Consider the following 9575-nt stretch of genomic DNA (forward strand, 5'->3'; position numbering starts at 1 on the left):
GATTCTGTTGAGCGGCCGTTGTGGCCAGCCGCTGACCTGCAGTATTCCAGCACATGGAAACTTCTATTTAAGGACTCCGCACCCTCCTGGGGTGAGCCAGAGAAGAAGGCCCTGATCCTCGAGTTCTCTGAAGAGACACCAAGAAAAGAGCCTGCCTTGCACACCCACGCCGCTGGCGAGTTCTTCATTCTTCAAACTGGAACGGGGAAGCCACGGTCTTCAGTGACGTATGCATATTGTGCAGATTCAAATGGGACACACATAATCGCAACGGGCAAAGGTCTGCCACAGGCTACGTGGGTCGTTAACACAAGTTACTACTGAGGCAAACCCCGCCTCTCACTGCTCTCCAAGCGCTGACAGCAAATCTGATGACATCAGCAGCAGATCGAGGCCAGGATGTATTTTCAAAGCTGCACTGTCCAACATGGGGCCGCTAGTCCACATGGCCCCTGAACACTTGAACTACGGCTAGTCCAACGTAGGGGGTGCTGTCAATGTAAAGTTCGTGACAGATGTTGACAACTTCGCACAAAAAGGCAGGGGGAGACCTCTCACTAATCATTACACTGATGTGCATGTTGAGATGACAATATGTTGGATATACTAGGTTAAACATATTATAAAAATTGACTTCATCTGTTTCTCTATTATGAGACTACTAGGAACATGGGTTACACATGTGGCTCGAATTATCTTTCGAAGGGACCACAAGGTCTCGAAGGATCGTGGGGAAGCCAGGATGTGAACTACTACTTAAGCCAGCCTTCTCAAACTTTAATTTATGTACAGATCACCTAAGGATGTCATTAAAACACTGAATCTTGGCTGGGCAGATCTGAGTGGCCTCATATTCTGCACTTCTCCCTAAGCTCCCAGGAGCTGAGGAAAGCCAGGAGCATCAGGAAAATCAGCAACAAGGCATACAAGTGATGGGGACCTCTGGAGACATGACCGTATCATGTCAGAGCTGATAATAGCAAAGAAAGGAAATGGCCAGCAGGGTTTACTTGGCCTCAACTTTAAAAGCTCAGCTGTTCTGCTCCCAGCAGGAACTCCAAAGAGGTGAGGGCCAGCTCCATTTGCCATCCATCGAGGGACTCCCTTTCTCTCTCAGATATGGAAGCATCCGTGTGTGCATGGAACACGTCAGGACCAGAAAGCTCAAAACGGAGTGTTCACTGAAGTTTCACGTATCCTGCCCGCCACCTAACTAGTGTCGATGGTAGTGTACTCCTTGGGTCTCCCTGAAACTAAGTGTGGATCTTGCTTGTCACTGTGACCCACCAGCACTACTGACAAGCCAAGGCTGGGGGTTGCTTCCCTGGAGGTGCATTTCTTCTTTTTGCAAAACAAAAAGAAAAACAAAACCAGCTCAGGCTGGTTCCCAGACTGCTGGAATGAACCCTGACAGCACAGTCCCTGTTCTCCTGATTCCCCACCTAAGTCATCTCAGGGCTATGGAGGAACTTAAGGGTTAGATGAGGGCATTTCGGGTGCCACCATCTAATGCCACAAATCCCCTTCACGACCAACTCTGCCTCAAGAGCTCCCCTGAAGGGGAATGCATAGCGCCAGGACGTAGCAGCCCATTCCTTCCTAGGACGCAGCAGCTTGTTCTGTTTTTTGGTTTTTTTTTAAGATTTTATTTATTTATTTGACAGAGAGAGATCACAAGTAGGCAGAGAGACGGGGGAGGGGGGGGTGGGAGCAGGCTCCCTGCTGAGCAGAGCCCCCGATGTGGGGCTCCATCCCAGGATCCTGGGATCATGACCTGAGCCGAAAGCAGAGGCCTTAACCCACTGAGCCACCCAGGCGTCCCCAGCTTGTTCTGTTTTAAGAGGCTCTGGCAACAATGCTTCCTTCTCGGAAAGCCCAAGGACATGATATCAATATATAACAATTAACACAAGCTAAACAAAGGACATCACTGCATTGTCAAGGTCTGTCCTCAAGGGAATAAGGACAGAATGAGTTACAAACCAGTTACTTTTATTTTTACTTCCAATGATTACCCTTCAACTTCCCTCACTTCTTCCCGCCCCCAAAAACACCAACAAGCAAAGCAAAAATGAACCTATTCTAAAAGTGCGCATGACAATAGTCCAAAAAGCCAGAGGTTGGGAAGGCAACGTGTGAGACCTCTCCCATCACTGGACTCCAAGAACTTTCTTGCTCATTTGCTAATTGACCACAACAAGGCTGAGTGAGAGCTACGTTTCATCTGGCAGTCAGGGGATATGGTCTCTGTACATACAACCGAATTTGTTGAAATGAACACATCCAATCAACTCTGAACTATATCACCTCCTGTCCAGTTCAAGTCAAAGAGCATTTACTCAATGTCTGCTGTGGAGGGAGGGCCAAGTTAGGCTTTACTTGCCCAGGACAAAAACGTCTCCAACCTCAGCCCCCTTTTGCACAAGCTTGGAAGATGAAACAAGCAAGACTGAAATCTGCAGGTATAACATATCAAGACAAAGAGTGGAGGCAGGGCAATACTGAACGAACAAACAACTCCAAATAACAAGAAAAGAGCACTCGGTTCTGTTGGAATGTGAAAGGCAGCAGAGGCCTGGAGAGCAATCAAGGCCTTGCGTGTGTTCCCATCCTAAGCCCCTGAGTGAGAGTATCCAGTCTAATACGGACGGAGGAGATTGGCAGGGCCTCAGGCTGCATTAAGGAGCTAATGTAAGGTGCTGATTCGAAAAAGGAAAGATTTTCATTCTGAAACGGTTCAGAAAAAGGCTGGCAATATTCCTTGGTACAGAGATTGCCTTGCTGTCGCCCTGTGACGGCTGGTTATGCAGTATTACATTTTAAGAATCAATAAAATGGAAGCTCATAAGAACCAATGGCTCCAGGCGCATCTGACAGAGGCAATCAAACACTTGCATACTTCCAGGCTGACAGAAGAGGGAAAGCAAGGCAGAGAGGCCACACCTACAGCTATGGGGGAGGAAGACCAAGAACAGGAAGGACTCTGCTCTCTTACACCAGTTCTCCCAACAGCAACGGCCTATATAATTCATGTAATAATTATTACACGAATGTAATAATAATAACGCTGCCCAGCCTACAAAGGGGCACTGATGTGTATTCGATTCTCTGGAAAGTTCTGGGAGCTTGGCAGGGCTCACTGCTCTGTCTTACAAATGGGAGAGGCAGCAGGGGTGAAGTAAAATGACTTATCCAACGTCACAGAGTTAAGAAGGGGCAGAAATGGGACTCGAACCTGGCGTCCGGAATCCAAACTCAGGAAGCTTTCAGCCACCTCACACCAACCAAGGGCTCCTTAATGATTCCTTGCTCCTCAGACAGAAACAGAAAGAAAGTGCTAGTGCACGGTGCCAGTATTCTAAAGAGGTGCTGGCTGCATTCTTAAAAAGAAAAGAATGAGATTGTCCAGGTGCTCAGGTGGAAGACTACATTGTAAACATTTAACATGAAAAACTGTCCTCCAACTATAGGGGAGCAACTGGGTCTCACTTGACCAACTCTCTGCTGGGTCTCCTGGTACCCTCCTGCTTTCAAAGCAGAGGAACTAGAAGAAGGCCTTTATTGCTCTAGTCATGTTTGTAGAAACAAACAAAATATGGCCTCAAGTAATTTCTGAGTCCAAATAGCAAAAGGAACTTAACACTGCGGGAACTGTGGGCACTGCTGCCAATGTCACCTGAAACTAAAAGCTCGAGTCAACCTTGAAATGCAGAGAAATGGCTAGAAAAAAAAAATCACACTTACTGGACATCCAAAAGTGTATTAGGACACGTCTAAAATCATTTCTTTTTCTTTAAAAGCAAACAATGGGAGGGGTCCCTGGATGACTCAGTCGGTGAAGCACAGGACTCCTGATTTTGGCTCAGGTGATCTCAGAGTCCTGGGATGGAGCCTGGTGTCGGGCTCCACGCTGAGCAGGGAGTCTGCCCAGGATTCTCTCTCTCTTTCCCCGTCCCTCTGCCCCTTCCCCCATTTGCTTTCTCGGTCTTTCTCTCAAATAAATCAATCAGTCTCTAAAAGCAAACAAGGGAGTTCCATGCAGTTCTAGTCAGTAACAGTTAACTTTTCTTGAGTGCCTACTATGTGCACGACACTATTTCTAAGCGCTTGGAATAGATTATCATTCAGTCTGGCCAACATCGCTTTGAGGCCGGTGCTGTTTGTGTTATTATTCTCATGTTACAGGTAAGGACACTGAGGCACAGGGGTAAGTAACTCACCCAAAGTCACACAGGTAATATTAGAGCCAGGACTCAAATCCAGAGTCAACACCTTACACGCAAATAGCAGCCCCTGTCCCTCCCCCATCTGCCAAAAAAGAATAATGAACTGAGAAACTAGAAAATAAAGCAGAACTTCAAAGAGGTCAGATGCAGGGAAGGGAAATTACTAAAGAATAATGAAAGCAACCTCTTATTCTTCTATAAAATGAAAAAAAAAACTGTAGAAATAACAAAAAAAACTCTGGCCTTTGAAATCCTTTGGCCACCAGTTCAGAATGTCGCCTACTAAGCCTTGAAGACACTCTCCTTTTCTCTTGATTTTGGAGCCCTTAATGAGAGCAAGAACCACATGTTCTTTCAGTGGTTTTTAAAGTAGCTACATTTTGTTAGTCCTCCTTTCATTTTGGAACAAAGAATATTTGAGTATTTTTTAATAACTTTAGTCATTTTTCAAAACCTGTAAAAATGTAAAAAATTTGCTTTGAAGCCATTGGACATACAGCATGAGAGAACTGAAAAGGTACTAAACAGGCGAACTTTCACAGTAAGCCATCATGCATGCCATTTGACTAGGCCTTTAGTTTTTAAAAAGTTGAATGCTTCTTTACGCTACTGCTAACATCAAATAAACTTGTCTCTTTACAAACCGTACACCCCAAAGAATGACCACGGTTTCAGGTGGTAGGTTCTCAGTATACACCAGAGTGCAGGAAGAAAAATCCCTGTGTAAGGTAGCCTGAGGCAGGCAGACACTGGCATGAAATCAACAAGGAATACAAACCTCAGCAGAGCTGTCTTTTTAGCAAGAGTAAGGGAACTACTGAGACAGGGAGTGATTGGAAGGTCACCTCCCTAGGTGTCAGAAAGCACTTACTGTTTGCATGTAAAAGAAAAAATGCAAAAATGAGGCTGGGGTGAATTTATAATCCAAGAGGCAATCACTGGAGAAGCAATGACTCCATAGAACCTCTTTGATTTAGACAGATTTACTTTTGGATTTCATTATTTGCTTTAATGGAGCAGCAGCTGACACTCTAAAACTAACAATTCAGTGTAATTCCTAAGTCAGTCTCAAACATGCCAGCCTGTTTTATTGACATTTATTTTTATTTTTTTATTGCATTTAGTGACTATTTTTCTGCATAGCACTCATGTCTACTGGAAAATATATCATTGCTTTTTTATTGTTGTAAGTGTTGTCTGCTTCCCCACACATAAGTTCTGTAAGGCAGGGACTTAGTGGTGCTATTTGCTATCTTCACCGTACTTGGGACGCTGCAGGCACACTATGGGCATTCTGGGTTTAAAGGGTAAATGAAGATGCTGACAACTTGGTCAATATATGTTAGAACTTTAAGGTAAGGAGACCCAATTGTTTAATAGCATTTAATAACTAGAATCTAAAAGACCCAACGAATCTTCTCTACGTTCAGTGGCTGAAATCTACTCCATGGTGCAGCATCTCTCAAGGATACATTTGGTTTTATGAAACAGCCAAAAGTCATTGAGTCAAATCTGGTAATAAGTGATTGTGCCCAAAATATATGTCAGATGAAAGCAAAATGTGTCTATAAACTAACAAACCTGTCTTATTTGGCTGGTAAACTGGTTTTGAAGGAAATTCAAAATAGTTTGAACTACAGCAAAATCAATGGCTTATTCTCAAGGCTCTAAGGTGGAGACTTCACAAGGAACAAAACTAAGCTGTAATAAAATAAATAAAAAAATTAAAAAGTGCCCGGGTTCCACAGAAGCCAAGATACTCCCCAGAGACCTGACTCATGATATAAGCTTTGCCATTAGGTTGCCCAAATCCTGGGTCCTATTATTATAATATCATACAGGGTTACACTCTCTGGGCCTCAGTTTCCCCATTCTGGAAACGAACTACTATGAACTTCAAGGTCCAAGTCAATTCTAATATGCCATGATTTCATTCTTGTGAAGGTCTATTATGTCTATTTAAAAACCAGTCACAAGTCACTCCACCTCATACTTTGTATGCGTCTATAAAGCACGCAATATAATCTTTACAGCAGATTTATTTCATATTTGCTTAGGCAAAAACTAAAATTAGTTTTCACTTCCTGAGCACAGCAAAAGACAGTTAAGGGAGGCAACCCGGCAAAGGGCGCTTGCTCCTGCCTGTTCACACTTCCGACTGCGTATCAGGGAACTAACCGTTCCCTCTCAGATCGCCTCTCAACTGTTGCAAAAACAGATAAACCTCCCGTGCGTGACACTGAAACTCTGTTAGAGAGACCCCATGGGGCTTCCCGGCCAGAGGCAGGCTGCGGCCGCTCCGCAGGACCCACGGGGATGCGACGGGCACCCACCCCAGGCGGAGGGCCAAGGCACGGACCAGCCGCGGCGCGTCGCCGGGGAGGCAGGACGGCAGCTCAGCCCGCTCCCGCCCCAGGACAGGGAAGCAAAGTCCGGGGAGCGGCCGCGACGCCCCCAGAGTCCCCCGCTCGGGCCCGATCCCAGCCCCGACCTTCGCCCGTCGCCGGCCCGGGACCCTGGGCGGAGGGAACAGGAGGAAGCGGGAGACACATGCCTGCAGCTCCCCGGCCTCACTCAGCCCTAGCCGGCAGGGACAGCGAGGCGCTCGGGCGAACCTCCCCCCCCCCCCCACACACACACCCCCGCCATCTACACCCGCGGGTATGGCGAGGACCCGCTGGCCCCGTCAGCCCAGGGAGTCCCAACTTCCTCTTCCCGGCCCCCCACCGCAGGTCCCCGCAGCGGCCGTCTCTGAGCCAGGCCTGCCGCGAGCGCGCACCCACCTCGGGGTCCCGGCGCCACCGCCGTTGCCAGGCTGCTCGGCTCCCGGGCCCCGCTCCGCCCCCTTCAGGGCCCGCCCCCTGCGGCCTCCCCGCCTCTGGCCACCGCCCGCCGCCCTCCTCCGCGCGCCGGTTGGCGAGGGTGCGCCACGTGACATGGGTGAGACGGGCGGAAGGCGCCGGGAAAGCCTCTGCGGGCGTTCCGAGGGGCGGGGCTCTTCACCCTGGAGGCTGCTGGGAAGCCCTCTTTGAAAGGTCCGGCGCGTGAAGGCATCTGGAAGTTGTAGTTCTAAATGCGATGCCAGGGGGCCGGGCGCAGACGCTAAGGAGCCGTCCCTGCGAGGGAAGTTGGCGTAGGAGCCCGACGGAGGCCGCTAGGAAGCGTAGTCCCAGGACTCCTCGGGGTCCCCTTGTTTTCCTTCAGTAATGGGGAAATCCACGGGGAAAACCTCTCTGGATGAAACTTCAGCAGATGTCACTAAATGGAGCTGTTACCGGGTGCTGAGATACCATTAGGGGAAAAAAGAAGGGGTGGCACTGACGCGGGCGCGGAATCCACAATTCGCGAAGCGAACGAGCCGCTGAGGTGTATCTCGTGCTGCGTCAGCATCTTTCCAAGAACTCTCTTGAGACTTAGTGAAAGAAAACATTTCAGGACTTAGTCCCTTCTGTTTTTTTGAGGTTTGGGGGCAGACGACCGTTAACACAGTAAAAAGAAAGGAAAAGGGGGGAAAAAACCCAGAAGGAAGACAACTTCAGGAAGAGAATTCCGTGTGTAATGAAATAAAACAAGCTTAACGTGACAGAGAAGAATAGGTGTGATATTCCTTGGGCTGCACATTAATTTATAGATAGATAGATAGATAGATGCACAAACACACACACACACAAACAGTTCAAGTAAACGATGGTAAATAGGAGCACTTAAACATCTTTTTGCTCTTTAGTTAGTACCCCAGCATCTAAAAACAATGTTTTACCTGATACTAGTGTGTGTATTCATATTTATATACAACTATATATCACTATATGTATACACACAATACACACACATACACACACGCACTAAACTTACTGCAGAGTCCAGACTTACGTGAGTAATAAGGCCCTTCAGAGTCCAACCCTCCTACTCTCCCAATGTGCCTCTTCTCTCTCCTTGCTCCAAATTCTGGTCTAATCACAGAAACCTTCTTTCTGTTCTCTGGATGCACCATGTTCTTTCCTCCTTCCAGCCCCCTGCGCTTTTGCTGTTTCTTTCTGCTGGGTTGGCCAAACTCCTGGAAGGGCAGCAGAAGAGCACTTGTTCCTGGGCCAGGAAAAATTAGCCCTCCCAGAGCCCTTCTCATCGCACTGATGTGATCATTTGCTTACATGTGGCCTTGCCAACTCCCCTCCCCAGACTGTGAACTCCTTTGAATCACATTCATTGCTGTACTGGATTACAAAAAGCACTCAGTAAATGCTTCTTGATTGTATGAATTGCATGCGAGAGCAGCTCCCTGCTGGGCTCCTGACTGATGATCTGTGAGTCCTGGAACCGGGGGAGAGGCGGATGGAAAGAGGGCAGCCGCCGGACCGGGGAGAGCTTGCCTACAGTAGGCACGGTACTCAAGGATGAGGCTGAAGCCCTCTGCTCAACAGGGACCTCAGAGCAAGGACATTGCTCAGCCTAAGGAGGTTACCCCAGCTCCAGCTCTGAAGGACACAGCTCAGGCAGAGAAGTCCAGTGAGAATGCCAGTGTCTGGCCTGTGGAACGCAGACAGTGACCCCTGCCTTGCGCTGTGGGTGTGACAATCAGCTGAAGGAAGGGGGGTAGCTCTTTGACCACTTTGCTATGGAGGAGGTTGTGGTATTGTGGTTTGTTGTTTTAAGATTTTATTTATTTATTTATTTATTGAGAGAGGGAGCACATGTCAGGGCCAGGACCTGGGCTGAAATCAAGATTTGGACGCTTCACCAGCTGAGCCACCCAGGCACTTAGCCCCCAACCTTTTGAGAAAATATTGAGTTACATATTTGAGAGAGAGAGAAAGAGAGCACGAGCAGGAGGGCAGAGGGAGAGGGAATCTCCAGCAGGCTCTACACCAAGGGCACAGCCCAACACGAGGACGGATCCGAGGACCCCGAGATCATCAGGACCTGAGCTGAAATCAAGAGTCAGTCACTTAACTGACACCACCACTCCAGTGCCTGAGTTCGAAGTATGAGTGTGAGTATCTGTTTGTGGGTTCTCCAGGCTTCCCTGCATTTTACACACACACACACACACACACACACACACACACACACACACGGGCACATGCGCATACACCAAAGGCATGGGGGTCTTTTGGGGGGTGGCTGGTTCCAGGACAATAGGAAGGGGGCAGCAAGAGACGGGACATAATGCTGCTTCTTCAGTAACCTTCCTGGGTAGGACATCCTGCACCCATTTCCCCCTCCCCAAGGTCCCCCAGCTTTGGCTAAGACCTAGGCCAAAGATACCTCCTGTCCCTGGGGCTTCAGCCTGTTCTCCCAAATCTGGGCAAGTGGAGCAGACAGGACCAGCAGGAATCTACATCCATGGCC

General features: G+C 48.3%; 1 protein-coding gene across 5 annotated transcripts in view; it reads right to left on the bottom strand.

The window, feature by feature from the left end:
* The window catches only part of MTM1 (myotubularin 1), a 90830-nt gene extending 83738 nt beyond the window's left edge, over nucleotides 1–7092 (bottom strand). For 4 of the 5 annotated variants that reach the window (XM_059385078.1, XM_059385077.1, XM_059385076.1 and 1 more), the window contains exon 1: nucleotides 7010–7092. The gene's annotated coding sequence lies outside the window, so the exon portion shown is untranslated. The remainder of the gene's footprint in view (nucleotides 1–7009) is intronic. The other variant, XM_059385074.1, reaches the window with a different exon arrangement.
* Between the last annotated feature and the right edge of the window lie 2483 nt (nucleotides 7093–9575).

This window comes from Mustela nigripes, chromosome X (assembly GCF_022355385.1).
Source record: "Mustela nigripes isolate SB6536 chromosome X, MUSNIG.SB6536, whole genome shotgun sequence".
In the NCBI taxonomy this organism is placed as follows: domain Eukaryota; kingdom Metazoa; phylum Chordata; class Mammalia; order Carnivora; family Mustelidae; genus Mustela; species Mustela nigripes.